This window comes from Ornithorhynchus anatinus, unplaced genomic scaffold, assembly GCF_004115215.2.
Source record: "Ornithorhynchus anatinus isolate Pmale09 unplaced genomic scaffold, mOrnAna1.pri.v4 scaffold_193_arrow_ctg1, whole genome shotgun sequence".
Taxonomy (NCBI): domain Eukaryota; kingdom Metazoa; phylum Chordata; class Mammalia; order Monotremata; family Ornithorhynchidae; genus Ornithorhynchus; species Ornithorhynchus anatinus.
This window is the reverse complement of record NW_024396708.1, coordinates 10774-31555: the sequence shown is the minus strand read 5'-3', so window position 1 is coordinate 31555 and position 20782 is coordinate 10774. Positions and strand designations below refer to the sequence as shown.

Sequence of the window (20782 nt, the reverse complement as noted above, 5' to 3'; positions counted from 1 at the left end):
CTTCTTGAGATCTGTAGAAAAGCAAGTCAGAGGCAGACAAACCAGGATAAGAAATTGGCGAAGTTCCAAGGACCAAGAAGAGGAGATCAAATTCCTCGTGTCCTTCCCTGAGTTGTCACTCTAGGCCGACAGTGCTCTGCTCCGCACTGACTCAGCTGCATGGTCTGCCCCACTCCACTCCCTGCAAAAGTGACTTTAAAGCTCCACGGGATTGCCGAGAAGCAGGTCCATGCTGACAACAGAATAGCTGAGCTGTGGGCACTTGACCTTGAAACTCACTTCAGTAGGTGGGATTGATTCCCACTGAAGCTGATCCTAGCTTTAGGCTCCATTTGAAAACCGAAACTCTTTCTAGTGACTTACTGGTTGATATTTTGGGCTTGACTCTCCCTATCACACCTTGGTGGAGAGCTGGGGTAGAGAAGCACTGGTCATGTCCAGTCTTCTCTCCATATCCCCAGAGAACTTAGAACACATACCTTGAGGGTCAATCTAAGAATCGTTTGTCATAGAATCAGAACAAAATGGGGTCTAGCCATTTCCTGCAGCCAAAGGGGATTTTACTTGTAACTGAAAAAGCGATAAATCCAGAGAGGGTGGCACAGAACGCTTTTGTTCAAATGGGATTTTACTAACTAGGTAACATTTTGTATTATAAATTATTTGTTCACATTAACGTATATCTCCCCCTCTAGACTGTAAGCTCATTGTGGATAGGAAACGTGTCTGCTAATTCTGTTGTACTGTGCTCTCCCAAGAGCTTAGTACAGTGCTCTGCACATAGTAACTGCTCAATAAATGTGGCTGATTGATTACTGTATTCTCAATATTCTACAAGGTAGAATTTTCTGCTTTTCATCCCATCCGCTGTTGACCGCCCCTACGCAGATGAGGCCTAGAAACCTGGCTCTGGGGTTGGCAAGAGTTGTCACTGAAGGGGTAGCAAATTCAATTTCTAGATTTAGAACATGCCTTCAGTTTCCACATTTAGAATATGTCTTATGCTTTGCAAGCAAGTTGCTGTTGTGACCTGGATCTCGTAGAAGGGATTTGGGCTGAACTCTGTGTCATCCTTTTTTTAAATAATAAGCTGGTACAAAAGCCTGTTTCCTTCAGAAAATGAGTCGGGCTGTATGTGAGAAGATAAGGGTTTAGAAATCAGCACATTATGTCAGACCAGAATCCTAGGGCAAAAGCCAACCTGACATTTAGGAGAATGTCATTAAACTCAAATCCCTCTCGCAGGCCCAGGAGGGTGAAAGTTGTGCTTCTCTTTGGTGGGAATGTAAGGCAAACCATCCTGTAGCACTCTCTTTTCCTTCCACCTTTCTGATAGAAGGGAAAAGGTCTGATGAGATCCCATCTTACTCTTACTAAGGAACAGGGGTGATGTAGGGTTTTTAGAGTCAACTTCCCCTAGGGATCCCCACCGTTGATCACCCAGTATTAACAGAACTGTCGTCACCTGAGGTGATGAATGCCGTTTTCTCTGCTTTTCTAATGAAAGTTAAAAGGATGAAAATTATCGCCAAGAAAGGAGCCAAAGTTTCAGATATTTCAATTTTCAAGATAGGTCTAAATTAGAGACTTCTAAGGATATGTCTACATTGTCTGAATTTTTCAGGTCCCCACTATAATGAAGTCCCATCACTGATGGAATGCTAATATTAAGGTGCAATGATGAAGTATTCTATAAATACTGTAGAATAGAGTGAATTTAAGAGATGCACTGGACAGATGTGCAGGAGGTCAGATAATTTAGTGCACTAGCAAACAGGTTAAAATTTAGAAGATATTGATATTGAGTACCTAGGAAGAGTATTTAATCAACTCCACTAGGGCTGTCATAATAAAGAATAAATCAAGAGGTACCAGATGCCACCTTTTGCTCTAGTCTGAATACCCACATTGGCATCTTGGGAACATTTCCTAATCGCTTTTTTTTTTCCCATTTACCAAAATTTTTAAAAGCAGCTCAGTTTGAAGAGTCACAGAGATGGCACTAAATTTAGAATCTGTATAGCGATGCACGACAATCTGAATCCTAAGCAGATGCCCACAAGAAAAAAAAAGACTTTGGCTTTCTTAACCACGTGCTTTCTGGGCTTGCTCCAAAAGGCCACGGGCACAAGCCAGGAGTCTGCAGACGTTTGCAAACTCCAACGAGCCCTTCCACCCGCCCCTAGAATTTTCTGCCTCTCCCCGCCATCAGACCTCTATGCCCTGAGCTTGGAAGGTATAAAATTTTGTCACCTTGACTGCACAGGTGACTTTGGCAAAGCCCAGCATGCTTTTCCCGTCAGGACCTGTGGATAGGGCCAACTTAGAAGGAATGATGTCATCATCTGAACTAACGGTGATGCTAAGTCTCAGGGGTCTCACCTCTGGATCCTATGTGCATCCTTTCTGTCCCCGGTGGGCTCCAGGAAGTGGAAGCTCCCTGACCAATGCTTGCCCTCTCCTCTTCTCCCTAGTAAGGAAACCTACATGGGCCCTATTGTCTTATGAGATCTCCCACTCCCCTACTACCAAAGCAACTTCGAGCTCAGAACAGTGGTAGAGGAAAGGTAAGTGTGACTTACAGCTACAGGGAGTCGCTGGAGATGCTTTGCTCTGGCCAATAGCCTTATCGATCCATTGCTAAAACAACCCTGGGCCTTCACTTGGATTTTCCCTTTTTAAAGGAACCATGTCGTTTTTTCTTGGCACCACTGGTTAAACAGCATTTCACAAAGGCAAGAAATACACAAAGTCATCGGCAAACTTAGCTCTAGATTCTGCTGATGGCAGAAGAGCCATCTTCTGTTCACTCAGGAATAGCATGCGGGTTTGTGTTTTTTTCCCCCTGAAGAGTGATATAACGAACAATGTGAGAAATAAATTCCAGCTCTTTAGTATGCAACGACAAGTCATTTAGTTTCCCTGATAATGTGAAACATACTTCAGATCATTTCCCAAAGGCCTTATTTTCATAATAGTGTATGCAGATTTCCAACACTGCCCATATTCTGTTTAATGTGTTGCTCTGACCATTATGAACAATTAGCCAAGCAGAGAATGCAAGGGAAATGCTATTTCCCTTAGCTTAGTGTTTAACTGGTTACCCTTGTAAGTATTTTTTACAAGCAGGTTTTCTAGAAATAGCACATTTTGCCTTACTTAGAGAAGCACAGCTGCTTTCAAACTGTTTTAAAAGAGCTCATTCGATCCACTAGTAAGTCATTCAAGAAGGAATACAAGAAAAAATATTGCTTAAGGTATCTTAGTTCCGGCATCTTTAAAATACTAATGTGTCCCTGTGCCAACATTTGTGGAGGATTACTCACTGATTATACATTTTCAGTGTCACGTCAACATCTCCCTTAAGGAAGCTGCTTTAATCAAAAGTACACTCTCTAAACCCACCTTACAAAAAAATTAGAGCCAGAATCAATATATTAAATATTGACTCCTGTGACCGCCTACTGAATCAAACAACTCAGGATGAGTTTCCTCTGCCTGGCACATTTTATATCTGCATGGTGTCAGATTTTTTGAGAGGAATATGCATGAACTCAATATAGATTTAAGTCCCACCCTTTCGCACAAGGATTGCGCTGTGCAAACAGGGTTTCTGGAGAATAGAAGAGAGTTGCCAACACTCCAGGCAAAAGCCATCAATCAAGTAAAGAACTGCACCATTCAAATAGGCACACCAGATGACGAAGATCTCACACTCTCAACCAAGTGCTTCTAAATCTCTTCAGGCCGCATTGGATCAGTGTGATAGCAGAGTGGAGGTAGAACTGACAGGATTTGGTGACGGCCTGAATATTCGGGTTGAACGAGAGAGATGAGCCGAGGACAATGCCAAGGTTATGGGCTCGTGAGTCGAGGAGGATGGTGGTGCTGTCTTCGGGGGTGGGAAAAGCGAGTGAGGGCAGGGTTTGGTTGGGGAGATGAGAAGTTCTGTTTCTGACATGTTTCAGTTGGAGGCGTTGGTGAGATGTCCAAGTAGAGATTTCCTGGAGGCAGGAGGAAATGTGAGGCCCTGACCCGAGATCAGAACCCAGATCCTCTGACCCCCCCCCCAGGCCGGGGCTCTTTCCACTAGGCCAAAAATATTGAGAAGATTCAGATTCAATCCAATCACTCCTAGACATCAGTCTACGCAGCTAGTGAGATTGAGACTAAATCATTGGTCGGTAGACCGTGGGTCGGAGCCTTAAGGCAGCTTTGCATTCACTCTGTAGTGATCTTATCAAAACAGTAGTTTTAGAGCTTGTTCAGGTGGGAGAACTTATGTGTTCATAGACTTGGTAAACCTTCCAGACTTCTCCCCTTCCCCATCACCTGGAAGGGAACTGGCTTCTCTGTCATCAGGATGAAAAGTTCCACCCTTCAGAAGGTGAAGGTGAGTTCTTTTGGGGATTAAGATAAGGGAAGTGAGGCAGTTTGAAGCTGGTTGTGAATTGTGCTTGGTTCTACGCCTTCTGCCCTGAGTTCCAGATAGAAAGTTTGACATCTGGTAATGTGGTTCTCTCCCTCCAAGCTATTCCTGGAGTAAAAGGGAAGTTAGCATGAGTTCATTTCGTACTGAGCTTAACCTGAGAGAGATTTTAGTCCAAACTAGATTGTCAGCTTCCAGAGGGCAGGGATCGACCAATCAGTCAATCCATCAGTGGTATTTATTGAGTGCTTACTGGGTGCCAAGCACCGTACTAAGCGCTTGGGAGAGTATAGTACAGTGGAGTGGGAAGACATGTTCCCTGCCCAAGAAATTATAGTCTAGAGGGATGTATCAAACAAGTCTATTGTACTCTCCCAGTACTTGGTACCAGGTTATCTATACAGGTTATGAATCGCCCAAGAGACAGGGATCTTGTCCTATTCCCCCCTGTGTATCCTCTCCCAGTGTTTAGTACAGTGGTCTACACACATAATAAGCCTTTAATAAATACTAGCATTAGTATGACAGTAGGCTCTCAATAAATGCCATCCATTGACTGATTGATCTCAGCTCTGCCCCAAGCAGGAGTCCTCAGGGTTTTGGGGTTTTTTTAATGGTGTTTGATAAATGCTTACTATGTGCCAGGCACTGTACTAAGCGCTGGAGTAGATACAAGATAATCACATTGGTCACAGTCTGTGTCTCACATGGGGCTCACAGTCTTATTCCTCATTTTACGGATAAGGTAACTGAGGCCCAGAGAAGTGACTTGCCCACGGTAACACAACAGACCAATGATGGAAATGGAATTCAAATCCAGGTCTGACTCTCAGGTCCATGCTCTAACCATTAGGCCACACTGTTTCCCAGGTCGCATGTGGCCTAACAGCATGCCCTGGTCATCGGAACTTCATTTTAGCTCTGACAGTCTTCAGCTGTCAACAGGGGCTGCCGATATTATCTTGAAAAAACCCAGTCTTTAGCATGGTGATCTTTCTCCTTTATGTTATTAGTTAAATCTTGATTTTGATTTTGATCTTGTCTGGCTTGAGAGTCTGGTTCAGTCAAGGCAGCTGGAGCCTATGCAGAACTTTCAAGAGACCCCTGGATGGAGTGTCTAAATCCATATCTTCTTTTAGTGGCTTTAAATACTGGATGGCTGATATTAGTCCTTGATTACATATATAAACGTAGCTAAGAGCCCGGGCTTGGGAGTCAGAGGTCATGGGTTCTATTCCCGGCTCCATCGCTTGTCAGCTGTGTGACCTTGGGCAAGTCACTTAACTTCTCTGCACCTCAGTGACCTCATCTGTAAAATGGGGATGAAGACTGTAAGCCCTACTTGGGACAACCTGATTACCTTGTATCTACCCCAGCACTGAGAACAGTGCTTGGCACCTAGTAAGCACTTAACAAATACCAACATTATTATTATATCATTATTATAAAGCAAAGCAGCTCCAAAGTTAATTAGACTGAGAAAAAAAACTCACTGAAATCTTACCGATCTCTTTTTAACTCTCTGTCTATTATGCAATTATCCATTCTTTCATAGAATAAAATTAAATCAATCTAGCATAATTTCCTCCCTTCAAGGGCGTCTTAGCGTCAGGAACTAATAAGGTTGCAAGGGATCTCAATAACAATAATTATTTGAATTTTTAAGGCACTTTTCTATTTCCAGTACATGTTCATCTCAATCATAATGTTTTCTCCTCATACCATCCCTGAGAGTTGTTATTATCCCATTTCACAAAAGAGGAAACCGTGGCCCGACAAGCTTGCCTGACTTGCTAAAGGTCACGCAGCCTACCAGTGGCAAAACTAGGACTAAAACCCAACTCCTAACTCTGAGACCCATGTTCCTTCCATTCCACCACTCTGCCTTGAGAGATCATCAGGTCCAACCTCTGACTCCAGCCAAGTGAATAACCAAGCCATCCAGGGTGGATTCTATACAGCTCTGCCTCAGTGAGTGCTCTTAATTAGTTCCATGAAAATAGAGTGCTAGTGAAAGAGCACTAAACAAAGTATGGTTTCCCGTAGGAAATAAATAAAGAGTATCTGGGCATTCCCAAGATCCAAAAATTGAGCAAAGCAATCTCAGAGGAAAGAGCCTGGGCTTTGGAGTCAGAGGTCATGAGTTCGATTTCCGGCTCTGCCACTTGTCAGCTGTGTGACTGTGGGCAAGTCACTTCACTTCTCTGTGCCTCAATTACCTCATCTGTAAAATGGGGATTAACTGTGAGCCTCACGTGGGACAACCTGATTACCCTATATCTACCCCAGCACTTAGAACAGTCTCTGCACATAGTAAGCGCTTAACAAAGACCAATATTATTATTAAATATAATTTAAAAAGTAATTAAAAAGAAAATAAATAAGGTTATCTCTCCCCAGGTACGAATGAGAAGAAGCAGAAGGACCATCCAGCCTTGGCTACCTCGAGAGAAGCCTGTCCTGCCCACGAGAGAATAAGGAAGAATAGCAGCACAACGTACACACATTTAAAATGCTGAAAAACTTAGGCCAGTGAGGCATGTTGGGAATCCAGATTGCTCTACGGAAGCAATGAGCAGCCTGAAAATGGCTCCCTTAACCATAATTTACATGAGCTCTTATTGTTTTTCATTATTGTCCTTGTTTTCTTCCACTATCTTACCATTTTCCTCATTTCTATCTCTCGTTGTGTGTCAGTTTTTTTCAAACTTTATAGTTTTAGATTGCAAGCCCATGTGTGGGCTAGAGACCATGTCCGGTTTATCCTCAATTGGACCCTTCTATGACATTTAGCACAGTACTTTGCACATAGTAGGTGCTCAATAAATAATAATAATAATGAAGATGATGGTGATGAATAATAGATCTTAAGTTCTTACTATGTGCCAACCACTGTACTAAGCTTTGAGATAAATACAAGAAAACAGGTTGGAAACAATACTTGTCTAAGAAGGAGAGAGAACTGAATCCCCATTTTACAGATGAGAAAACTGAGGCACGGACAAGTTAAGTGACTTGCTCAAGGTCACATGGCAGCAGGCAAATGGCAGAGCCGGGTTTACAAGCCAAGTCCTCTGACTCACAGGCCTGGGCTCTTTCCACTGGGCCAGGCTGATAATCGAAGACTTGCAGGGAGTTCTCCCCATGAAATTTTAAACTATTCAGTTTATAATCTTCCAAAAGAAACCTTGAAAAATCAAAACCCAAGTTTAGCACAAAATGATCAACTACGAAAAAAGAAATAATGAATAATGCGTAAACACCCAGATGAAAAGAATACGGACACCTGCGTTCTTTCCCATCTTTTCCTTTATTATGCGTTACAGTCCCCTAAAGTCCACCCTAAAAAATGCTTCTGATTCTTGGCAATTAGGGATGAGGCCAATTTCTATTCTGGAGGATGACAAAGACTTAATGACTTTGGAAAATTCTTTGTAAGATTAATTTTAAAGGGCAATTTTAATTCCAAATTCCCCCAGTGCCTCTCTGCCTTTATCATTCTTTTTCTGGAAAGGGACTAGCTCTCTTATGGCCTGCTAACTCTGCCTCCATGTCTTCACTAGTAAACTAAAAGAATAGGGCAGTAGTAAATTTGTTAAAGTACCTCAAGCATTTACACAAATATAAACAGAGTTGAAGTTCTGCGGGGCTTATGGACTATAAGACATGCAAAGGACCTTGCATACTCAAGGCCTTGCTCCTGGTTACTCATGTCATCTGGTCTTCAGTTGCTAGGAAGCTAGTGCCAACAGGGAGGAGGATGTATTAATATAAGGAGAGCCTTTTTTCCCTTCTCTGGCTTCTTTCTCTCCTCTATCTTTCTTTGTTTAAAATGGTATTTCATTCATTCATTCAATAATATTTATTGAGCGCTTACTATGTGCAGAGCACTGTACTAAGCACTTGGAATGTATAATTCGGCAACAGATAGAGACGATCCCTGCCCATCGACGGGCTTACAGTCTAAACGGGGGAGACAGAAGGACAAAAACAAGACAACTTAACTGCAGTAAATACAGTCAAGGGGATGTACACCTCATGAACAAAATAAATGGGGTAATAAAATAAATAGGGCAATAAGAATATATCCAAATGAGCACAGTGCTGAGGGGAGGGGAAGGATGAGGGGGAGGAGCAGAGGGAAAGGGGGGGAAAGGGGCTTAGCTGAGGGGAGGTGAAGGGGGGGCAGAGAGGGAGCAGAGGGAAAAGGGGAAGCTCAGTGTGGGAAGGCCTCTTGGAGGAGGAGAGCTCTCAGTAGGGTTTTGAAGAGAGGAAGAGAGTGAGTTTGGCGGAGGTGAGGAGGGAGAGCATTCCGTTAAGTGCTTTCTATGTGCCAGGCACTATAAATGCTGGGGTAGAAACAAGACCATATTCCATGTGGGGCTCACAAGCTAAGCAGAAGGCAGAACAGGTATTAAATCCCCATTTTATAGCTCAGCTAACTGAGGCACAGGGTCACACAGCCGACAAATGGTGGGACCTGGATTGAAACCCAGGTTCTTCTGACTCCCCGGCCCAGATTCTATCCATTAAGCCATGCTGCTTCTCCCTCACTGGATTCTCCTCTCCCTCCCAAACTCTGATCTGGAAAGCAGCATGGCCTAGTGGGTAAAGCATGGGCCATGGAGTCAGAAGGACCTGAGTCCTAATCCCGACTCTGCCACTTGTCCACTGTGCAAACTTGGGCAAGTAACAACTTCCCTGTGCCTCAGTTTCCTCATCTGTAAAATGGTGATTCAATATTTGTTCTTCCTCCTACTTAGGCTCTGAGCCCCATGTTGGACCTGATTCTTTTGTATCTATCCCAGCACTTTGTAAAGTGCTTGGCACATGGCAAGCACTTGACAAATATCACAATTATTCTTATCACTATTATTAGTATTATTATGGGAAAGGAGCTTATTTTCAAGAAAATTTGGGAGAGATGCATGTGGTGAGTTTTAACATTGGTTGGGATTTTTTGATGGAAAAGATTTACCAGGAGATGTAAAAACACACACACATACACACACATATACACCAAAAAAAAAATAAATAAAAACTTCCTGGAATTCTGTATATTGTGGGGCTGAGCTCTAACACAAATCTTCATGTCACTGGTCTCATTTATGGAATATTGTACATTGTTAGGCTGTGCGCTAGAGTGTACAACGTATTTCATTGTAAATTTCGATTTTGAAACCAATATCCTTAATAAAGTACTTGCATTTTTTGAACAATAATGACTTTTTGTTCTTAATTTTGGAAGAGAAAAATTAACATAGGTAAGATTGCCTTTTTCTAAGAAAAAGAAACTGTTCCATCCTTGGGGCAGGCTGTTCTGCTCTCTGGATCCAGGCACACATCAGTGGCCAATATTCAAACTGATGATTTGCAGGCAGGTATTAAACTCCCATAATGTACTTACAAAATGCACTTAGCTACTTAGCTACATAAAGGAGGACAGTTCTTTCCATCTCCTGCAGGCAATCTGTTTATGTTCTGTAGCACCAAATTGATCATTCATATCAACATTTTAGCTTGCCCGTCAGCAGATTTTTGTGTGTGGTCATTAAATTAGCCAGCTCTTTTAAGACTCCAGACATGAGAATTGATGTGCTGATCTCCTAGAGGAACAAATTACTTCGGTCGACTAAAACCCATACGGGCTAGTATTTCATTTTATTACTTTTAAATAAGCCTGGTGTAATTCCACTTAGCGTCTCTAGTGCTCTTCTATTAATGGCCAGGAAAAAAGGTGGAGCAGATGATAAAACCATCCATAATTTAGAATGAAGCAATCAAGTTCCTATTACCCTCCTTTCCCGGTTGAATGACCTTTACCTCCTTGTTCACCAGGTAATGAATGTCAGGTCTCCTCCAAAGCCAAGGATGGGAAGACGCTACCATGGCTGGGACCTTCCAACCAAGCCTAGGGTGGAGGAGCAACAGGATTGAAGACCTACCCTCACACTCTGAGAATGTACATTAGGAACTTGAGAAAATAAAAGAAAATCAAGGAAATAATGGTGCGGACACTGTGGAGTGACCAGAATGAGAACAGTTTCATCTCATTAATGGTTCTTAGGCATGCTTCTGTTGTACTTCCCAACAGCTTAGTATAGAAAGTTTAGTACCAGGAGGTGTGCAATAAATGCTATTATTATTTCTGCTAATATTACTAAAGCAAATTATTATTATCACTGTTAGTATTACTAAAACTAAGTTGAATTTTACTGCTTGCCTTCTTTGCATTGTTAATTCTTTACACGTGGGAGCCTCTTTCTAGCTATGACATGAAGAGGAAGGCATTTTTATATTATATTTTACTATGTAATTCATGGCTTCTCCAGTGCCTACCTCTGCTGTCTACACACTTTTGATGTTTAATACATGCGAGCTAAGGTTGATGATCTTTAAATTGATATAGTCAAAATTGATAGCAGCACTCCTTGTGAGATTATCATTTTATTTGATATTCTCCCTGGCTTTTTTTCCAATATCCTTTTCAGAGTCATTGAAGTCTCTCTAGCTGGCATTTGCATAACCAGAATGAAGCAAAAGATTAGGCGAAGAACCAGAGAATTGGCATTGTAGACACCCCACCCAGGTCCTAAAAGGTCACCTCGGATTCCATCCTTCCAGAATACAGCCACCTCTGGAATACAACCTGTACTAGTTGATGCTAAACTTCATGCATTCCCCCAAAATTCCCAATGTTCCGGCTCAGAGTAAGTAATTCCCTCCCCATCCTCTCCCCACTTCAACTGAGATGAAGCAATCAATTGATCTTGGAAGAATATCCACCCACAGTATGTGTTAGATTTTCAAGGCATTGTAGGGACCACTGCGCTGATAACCAAAGAAGTCATCAAACTGGAAAAGCAGCTTAATTTTGAAATGGATGATGTACATGTAGATAAGTTAATGCTATTGCATTCAGAGGAATCGTAGTCTGATGACAATTTTGTCGGACTCTAACGTTCTAAGACATTACTGCAAAATGCTGAAACGAAGTTTTGAATTTGCTGCCACCAGCTAATGTCTTAAAATTCAAAAGTCCTGCGGCAGCTTGCAAGAAAGAGGAGGAATTTAGAAATATGACTGAAAAAGAACCTAACAGAGAGTTCAAAGGTACACAGAGGTATTCATCCGATCATATTTATAGACCACTTATTGCGTGCAGAGCACTGTCCTAAGCAGTTGGGAGAGTACTATATAATAGAGTTAGTAGGTACATTCCCTGCTCACAATGAGGTTACAGTCTAGAGCAGGAGTTAGAAGGCTTCAGAAAGGTTTAGACTGTTCAGACTAAGTTGGACAAATTCCTCACCAAAGTTAAAAAACCACTAACACAGTCAGTGAAACGAGCTACTACTTCTGAAACCTATGACGTCTCAATCATTTTAGAACTCCTCACTTATTTATTATTGTGATATCATGTTTTAGATTATTTTAAATGCAGGTTAAACAACAGTTTAGTCACATTATCCATCACAGTAGTTAGCACTTTGAGGAATTTCGAATGATTTTTCTAGGGTTCTAGATCAGATTCTAATTTATATTAAGTCTATAGGAAATCGTGCTTCATGATACAAAAATTCAGTGTTACGTTTTCAAAGAACGTAACCCAGTTGCATCATGAGGTATGCCTGTATGCTTTAGACCATGTGGACCTTTCCATTTGCCTAATGGAAAGTGTATGGGCTTGGGAGTCAGAGGACCTGGGTTCTATTCCAGTTCCACCACTTGCCTGCTGGGTGACCTTGAACAAGTCATAGCATCTCTGGACCTCAGATTTGACTTCTCTACAATGGGGATTAAATCCTATGCCCTGTTACTGAGATTATGAGCCCCATGTGGGGTAGAGACTGTGTCCAACCTAATTATCATATAACTACTCCAGCTCGATACAGTGCTTGGCACATAGTAAGTGCTTACTATAATAATAATGCGTTCAACTCTTCTACTAGAGCACCTTCTCGAGATCCTTTGCCATGTACCTGCATTGGAAGGTCCGAGATGAAATAAGTTTTAAATCAGGTAGAATCTCATGGGAAATTCGATCGGGTACCATTTTCTATGGGCCACATCTTTTATTGAGGAAAAATAGGCAATTATTTTGATCCCATAGGGTCAAGGTTATATGAACCCAAATTTTACAGCAATATTCTAAAATAACCACATTTGTAACTTTGTATTTTCTTCATTGCATTAGTCCCAATCCAGTTAAAACTGCAATTAAATAAAGCCACAAGGTTTTGAAAATGCTTTTGATCACCATTTAGTGTCATCTTGGCTCACACCAACAATCCATCTAGTCCAGTATTCTATATCCATCAGTGGCATGAAAGGATGCTTAAGAAGGCTTAATAATATTACCCAGAAGAATAATATTCTTACTCTGGGGATTCAAACATTGATGATCATGCTCAGCCTCCCTTTACCTCTGCTTTTCCCACCCAAAAGGGAAAACAATAAAAGGTAGCTTGGAAAATCCAAGAGGAAAAATAGCTTTCTTCCCTTTATTTAAAGAAAAAAACATGAACTTTGTTTTTAGATGACCATCTCATCATGAAAGGCTCTCGAAAGACTTCTTTTTCTCCTTGGGTTTGGCCCCCTTCCCTGAGGCAAGTGAGAAGAATAGAGAAGCCACTTTCACTCTTTCAGTAATCTGTGGGTAGGGGGAGACGTGTATGGCCCCAACAGAACTGGCCACTCTTGGGCCAAAAAACTTCATGAAAGGGCCAATTCTGTCAGGATTGGGAAGCCGGAATTGGCCACCAACATCAGTCACTCAGCCAATCATATTTATTGAGTGCTCTTTTTGTGCAGAGAAGTATACTAAGCCCTGGGAGAGCACAATTTAACAGACACAGTCCCTGCCCACAGCGAGCTTAAAGTCTACAACAACAAAGCCAGAGGTTCAGACCTTTACTGGGAAGTGGCATGGCCTAGTGGAAAGAATATGGGTCTGGTAGTCAGAGGGCCTGGGTTTTATTCCTGGCCCCGCCACTTCTCTGTAGGGTGACCTCAAGCGAGTCATTTAACTTCTCTGGGCCTCGGTTGCTTCATCTACAAAGTGGGGATTCAATATCTGTCCTCCCTCCTTCTAGACTGTGGGACCTGATTATCTTGTATCTCTCCCAATGCTTAATACAGTGCTTGGCACATAGTAAGCACTTCACAAACAACAAATTTATTATTATTATTGCTGAACTGACCTATAGTCCAATTCTGTTTGCTCAGTTTTTTTAAGCAGCAGATCAGAAGTGATGCTCAGGTTCTCAGCTGAAAGAGTGGAGGAGGAAAAACGGATGGTCAGATTAAAAGTGACAATATCCAATATTTTTTTGACTGGCTTATTTGTTGAAATTATACTTAGGCTAAAAAGAAACCCAATCCCACTCCAACCACTGCCAATAATCAAGGAAGGTGAGCCTCTCAGAGGCTCAGAGATGAAACAGACCAATCTCAGTGGTTCTCGGTGAAGACAAGTTTCTGAAGAAGAGGCCTAAAGTTTTCTATTCTTAAGAAATGTATTCTGCTTTAAATATGGCCTGCCATGTGTTGTTTCTATGTTGCATATTAGTATTTAAAACATAGTTATTGTAACTTCCCCAATCTGCTTCTCAGCAACGATGAAGGCATAGCGATCTGTGGGCTTTGCTCACAGTGAAATGAAGTTCATTGTGTCACTGAGCGACGCTTGCTGTTTATGATTTGTTTTCTGTCCATGTAAGTAAGCCCCCTCCCCCTTGCCACCTGCCTCTCCATTTCTCTCTGGCTTTCCTGACACACCCCTGCTCCCCACACCCTTATTGCCTCCTTGGACTTCCCTTGTTTTAATCGCACTTACTATGTTGCTGTTAAACACTATGTGCCATGCACTCTACTAAGTTCTGGGGTAGATACAAGATAATCGGGATGGAAACAGCCCCTGTCCCATGAGGATCTCACAGTCTAAGTAGGAGGAAGAACAGAGAGTGATTCCCCATTTTGCAGGTGAGGTAACTGAGACACAGAGAAGTGAAGTGACCTGCCGAAGGTCACACAGCAGACAAGTGGCAGAGGCGGGATTAGAACCTAGGTCCTTCCGACTCCAAGGCCTGTGCTCTATCCAATAGGCCACGCTATTTCCCATCCTATTTTGTATTTTTAATTTAATTGATCTCAAACAATGTGACAACTGCAACTCCCCTGGTATTTCAGTCAGGCTGGACCAGCTCCCCAAAGCCATCCCTGCTTTCGTCTTTGGGATTTTAATTTAGCTGCTCAGCCACTCTTGATAGGGCCTATTTACTGGGAGAAGGAATGGGGGGATATGTACAGTTGGCCAGAATTTCTTTGAGACGTTGGGTCAGGTGTAGGTGTGAAACAGGGATGAGTACAAGATGTCATGCCCATGTGAGTATCTCCTGCCAGCTCTTTTAAGCATTCTCTAGCAGGCTTCTCACCTAGTCACCTGAGTCTCTTCTCTTGTCTGTTCTGAGCTCTCTCCTTCTTTCACCCATGCAATCACTCAACTTCCACTCAGTTTTTTCTGAGATTCCCTTCTGCCCTCTCTCAGCTCTAAGTCCCCCTTCGCCATCTTGGCCAACCTCTTCTTTTGGCTCCACTTAGTTATCTCTAAGCTCTAGTTTTAAAGCTCAAGTAATCGTATTCCCCTCCTGCCATCTTCTCCCACTGTCCACACAGGAAAGGATTTACAGCGCCTTGCCTTTCAGCCATTACTGTAAAAGATTATAAAAGCATCTGTTTAATAGCAAAGGAGAAATTACAACAGGCATCTTGGTTTGACATTCTATGATGTCAAGATTCATGGGGTCTTTTCTTACATTCAAGAAATGAACTAAGTGTGGATATTCTGTTCAGAACTTAGTCCAAGGTGAGCCAACAATTTTTCTCTGGCTGCTTGACACTGAGCCATGTGTAGTCTATGATGGGGCCAAATGAGATCACTCTCTTCTCTCTCTAAAAAGATCGATAGTGGTGCGCATCATTAAAGGGCCAGCTTTGGATTTAACTCTGCAATTTTGTCCTGGAAAAGAACATTCCATTTGTAAATACTTACTGAAGTACTCTGAATTCTGAGTTGCTGGCACTCAGTGAAAGAAAAAAAAAGGCAATGAAACAGTTTTCAAAAAGTGGTTAAAGTACCAATTAAAGAACTTTTACAGTCTCGTGGGCGATCACTGAAAGCCAAGGATTGATGTTCTACCATTTAGAAAGAGATGATGGGGTTTTCAGTTACTTCAGCCGGCTTGTCTCTTGGTCCCAAAGGTGATTTTTACAGGCAAGTTTCATTCTCCTGTAATGGCTTGCTGTTAGCATTATTGTAGAAATCACTAATCTTTTAAACATTTATTGTTTTATTTGGGCAAAAGTAGTTTGCATGAAATTAGGAAGTAGAACCCCCTGAAATACACCATCGGCCTGTCTCAAGCTTAAGGTTCAGAGAAATAGTCTGCAGTAAGCCTCATTTATAAAAGCAATTGCTTTCCAAACAAAAAATATTTTACCCACACGGGGCTGTGGAGAAAATAATATAAAATGAACAGCCAAAAATCTCCGCTTAAATATGAAAGCATTCGCTTTGCCAGCACACACTTCCAATTGGAAAGTATTTGGGGTCAAATAAACTCTCTTTTTTTTTTCTATAAAAGCCAAATATTTTCAGAGCATTTCCATTTGGTGTTTCCCAAATGCTCATTGAGGAGGATGAGGTTCTAAAGGACTCTTCTTCAATTATGCCAATGACACATCTTTTCAGGAAGCAGAAGATTTTCAAAATAAGTCTTTGAGCAGTCTGGATTTGGAGGAGATTTGGGCTTGGGGGGAGGGTGGGGAGTCTCCATCCCTTTCAAGCTGCTACAGTAGGGTGGCTTGTGACAGCTCAAACCTGGAACATGTACGAATAGCTTAAGCCAGCGCTCTGCAGGAAGTAAACCTTCAATAACTAGCTTCAATTGATTGATTAATCAAATTAAACCCAATGTCATTCAATCAATCTATCGAGGGCATTCATTGGGCATTACTGTGTGCAGAACACGGTACTATTTTATTTCTATTTACCTCAGTGGTAACTATGCCCAATTATCATTGCAAATCAATCAGTGGGATTTATTGAGTGCTTACTGGGTTCAGAGCACTGTACTAAGTGCCTGAGAGAGTTCAGTACAGAGACAGCAGACACATTCCCTCCCCACAGTGAGCTTACTGCCTAGAGAGGAGTTTCCAGCAGTGTTATGGACGTCAGTAAGCTTAAAGAAGATAGGGGTAATGTGCCAACCTTCCTCAGGAAAACTCTCCACATAGCCAAAGATGTTCATCTGCTATATAGGGCAAAATGCTGACACCAAATTCTATTTACAAGTCAGTATACTCCTCCAAAAATTAGAAATCGCCAAAGCGGAAAGAATCGAGATGATCAGCATTTGCGCTGTGGCAGTGGGAGAGTTTGAAAGCCAAAGAGCATCAAGCTTCGTGCCAAAATGACCTCATATAAAGTCGTGTTGGTTGTTCGATGGCTGGGTCGCATCCAGACCGAAAGCTCGTTGTGCTTACTGTTATATTGTCCTCTCCAAAGAGCTTAGTACAGTGCTCTGCACACAGTAAGCGCTCAATAAATACGATTGAATAAACGAATCCAGGTTCTTGTGTTCACTGTGTTCTCAAATTCTCTAATCAGGTCCAGCAAAGAATTGCAAGGTAGTAAAGAAAATTAAAAAAGTGCAACCAGGGAAGCAAAGGGGATTATTTGAGTTAAGTTGCCAGAGGCCACTGGGGCACAGAATGTCTCTGTCAATTCTGCTGTATTGTACTCTCCCACGCACTTAGTACAGTGCTCTGCACATAGTAAGCACTCGATAAATACCATTGATGATGGTGATATTGTAGACACCACTGCTCCAGCTCCACAGAGGGAACCTCCAGATCCATTCATCCGCATTTTTCTCTTCATATTCGGTTCAGCCCATCCCGCCGTGGTGTTCATTTTCACTTGGCATTTTGGAGAGAATCTTACTGTGGAATTAGGAAATGTTTCTGCGACACTGCTCATCCATCTGGATGTGGCGAGATGTCATACTGGAAGAAACTACTGTGCGAATACATTCATCAGTCAAGGTGTGTATATTAAAACAAGTTCTCCTTAACACAGGGTTCACCAAGAATGTAACCAACTCCTGCATTATCATGGAACTGACTGTGTTGAGAACTTCTCATTCAACAGATGACAAAGACTTACACAGGTAAATGCATAAGTGCTGTGGTGCTTGCGGTGATGGTCTCACAGGGAGTGAGGCTTTATTGAATGCTTACTGTGCGCAGAACACCATACTAAGCGCTTGTGAGAGCACAATACAACAGAGTTGATAGACACGTTCCCTGCCCACCAGGAGCTTACAGTCTAGAGAAGACAATGGAGGACATTTACCCTTTTCCAAATTTCAGGGATTTCTCTTGGCCCCTGTGAGTTCTCCCAAAAAGGATTAGGCTCTGCTCCTGCCAATTCCTTAAGTACCCAGGAAACACGCCATATCTTTGAAGAGACTGTGAGCTAACTGGGGGCAGGAAACATGTCCACCAATGCTGTTATATTGTCCTCTCCTAGGAGCTTAGTACAGTGCTCTGCACACAGTAGGTGTTCAATAAATATGATTGATTGATTGAAGAGAACATTTCTGCAGAAAATTTTCTCTTGCCAGATGAAACTGGATAATCTTTTTTCTTGGTTATTCTTTCTTTTTTCAGGCCAATTAAATATTCCATGCTTGGTTCATAATAGGGGGACCTGAAAAACAGACATCTTTCTTCCCATTCCGGTCACCCTCATGAGCTGGGGAAAGGAATTTGAGAAGTTGAAAGGGCAGAAAAGGATATAGAGAGGAAAAAGCAACAGGACTCCTCCCCAACAAGGTTCCTAACCTGCTCGGTGTCTGTAATGTTCCCCTGCTATTTTCAATCAGCAAGCCCCATATACTGTAGCACCTAGTGCTCTGATGGAACAGGAACGAAGCTAACTTCACATTTATTGGACATAGTAGGGCTGGAGTGAATCAATTGGCAGATCAGATTTTACCCCACAAGCTGAATCTATTTTTCAATTTTAGCTTTCTAATCTTTGTCCTAGGAAAACTGGCTATTTCTTTACACTCCTCTTTTAATGATTTGGCCAAATTCCCACTTCTAGTCACTTTCTTATTTGCCCTTAGGTCTCTGAATAATCCTAGGTTTGGTCATTTTTTGTGTGGGATGGCGTGGGTTCTGTCAATTGAGTTTTCCGTGTAATTTTATCTATGTCTGTGCTGTCTCTTCTGAAGGGAGAGAAAAATACCTTTCTTGAAAACTTCCCACAGCAATTTACACATGGGATTTCAATGAAGGCTGTTGATTATGATGAGAAATGTTTATACAATGTAGAAATATCTCATTCCTCTAGAAAAGCAAGGCTTTAGGATGAGCTAGCTTATTTAGAGGAAGATGACTGTGTAACATTGGCTATCACTGCAATATTAAGACCCAATTGCAAGTCATTTTCAATATTTTTTCAGAGCTGTCACCGTCAATAAAAATCTCTACTCAGATAGGATGTCACAGACTGGATGAAAACATTCTAAGCCATTAAAAAAAGTTCCTGACACTTATGCTTTGATGTTAGTGGGAGGAAACAGAGTTTGTTTTTTAAGGAAGTCAATTCCAGGATAATGGCAGCTGAAATTAGTACACCTCTCTATAGACAGGTTGTTGGGGTTGAATTATAAAAAAAATTTCTTGGGAAAGTGGGTAGATTGATTATGCATGAACTTAAGTATCTGTCCCTAATGAAAAGTAGAATTCACATTATCCATATTTACTTCTCTGTTGATGTCTGGTAATAAAGGAAATGAATGTCATCTCATTCAACTCATAATGTTCAATTAACTTCGTTTTTGAAAGCTTCAAGGTCAATTCCAAGGATGATAATATTTGAGACATTTTTTCAACTTATCTATCCTATTTACTGAGCACTGTGTGCAGCCCCCTCTCAGGATCGTACCTGGAGAGTTTCCAGCACTCTATCAGTCTTGACTACGGGAGAGTGAGTCAAGCAGAGGCCTATCCACTCCATTCTGAGTTTGGGCAGTGGCTAGTGAGTGGAAGGTAATCTGCTGCAAGTCAAAACTCACCTGTGCTGGGCAGCAGTGGCAACTGAGAGAGTCGAGGGTGGAGACTCAAGTTTACTGCGCGGAAGGAGGCAGTGGTAAACCACTTCCGGATTTTTACCAAGAAAACTCTGTGGGTACATTACCGGAATGATTGCAGATGGAGGTGGGGCGTTCTGGAAGAGATGTGTCCGTGGTGATGCTATGGGTTGGAGACGACTCGACAGCATAAGACAAGAAAAGATAACTGTGTGCAGAGCACTGTACTGAGGGTGGGGAAAATTGCTTTTCAAATTCAGTTAGTTCTTCGATGGGAGAAAATTATCTGCCAAGTAAACTAAACTAGTTAGCCATTAAGGCAGGTCAGGCAATAATAAGTTAAGACCGTGAAGGAAAACAAACACTTCTGCTGGTGATTCAATTGTTATTTCACATATAACTATCAGTCCTCTGCTTTCAAAGATGGTGCCTAATGGAAAGAGCTCGGGCCTGAGAGTCAGAGGACCTGGATTCTATCCCAGCTCTGCCACTTGTTGGCAGGGTGACCTTGGGTAAGTCACTTAACTTCTCTGTATCTCATTTAACCCCCTGTAAAATGGGGAATAAATCCTTTTCCCTCCTACTATGTGCCTCATGTGGAAAAAGGACTGCATCCAACCTGATTATCTTATATCTACCCTGGTGCTTAGTACTATGCCTGGCACATAGTAAGTGCCTAATAAGACCATTAAATTAAAGGCAGTTGAAACATCTGTTCTTCTGATTGTATTCTAACTACCCCAGTGCTCGGCACTCAGACCATTCTTAACAAATACCGCATATATTATTTATTCTACTCTCCCACCTTGCACGCATCCCCTGTCTATTCACCGTCATGAAATTGTCGGTGTACCCTATTATCGTCCATACCCCTCAGTCAGTCAATCGCATTTATTGAGCACTTACTGTGTGCAGAGCACTGAACTAAAAGCATGGGACAGTACAACAACATAACAGACACAATAAGCTAAGTGTCTGCCTGCCCACAACGAGCTTACAGGCTAGGGAGCCCTCTGTGGTTCATTGCTGTGGATGTCGTCTCAATGCAGATTAGTCATTCTGCATTCCAAGATTTTTTTTTACCATCCTGTTCTGCCATTTGGTGCGAAGTAGCATTTGCAGGTGATCCTAGCGAAACTACTCAGGAAGACACTTCCAGTTTCGGGAGTGATTTGTCACAGAGAATTCA

General features: G+C 42.0%; 1 long non-coding RNA gene across 1 annotated transcript; it reads left to right on the top strand.

Moving 5' to 3' along the window:
• The first annotated feature begins 15130 nt into the window (after positions 1-15130).
• On the top strand, positions 15131-19299 carry LOC114808775. Its single transcript, XR_003756552.1, has 3 exons — positions 15131-15296; positions 17571-17661; positions 18164-19299. It is a non-coding gene; the product is annotated as an uncharacterized LOC114808775 (long non-coding RNA).
• Positions 19300-20782: the final 1483 nt, after the last annotated feature.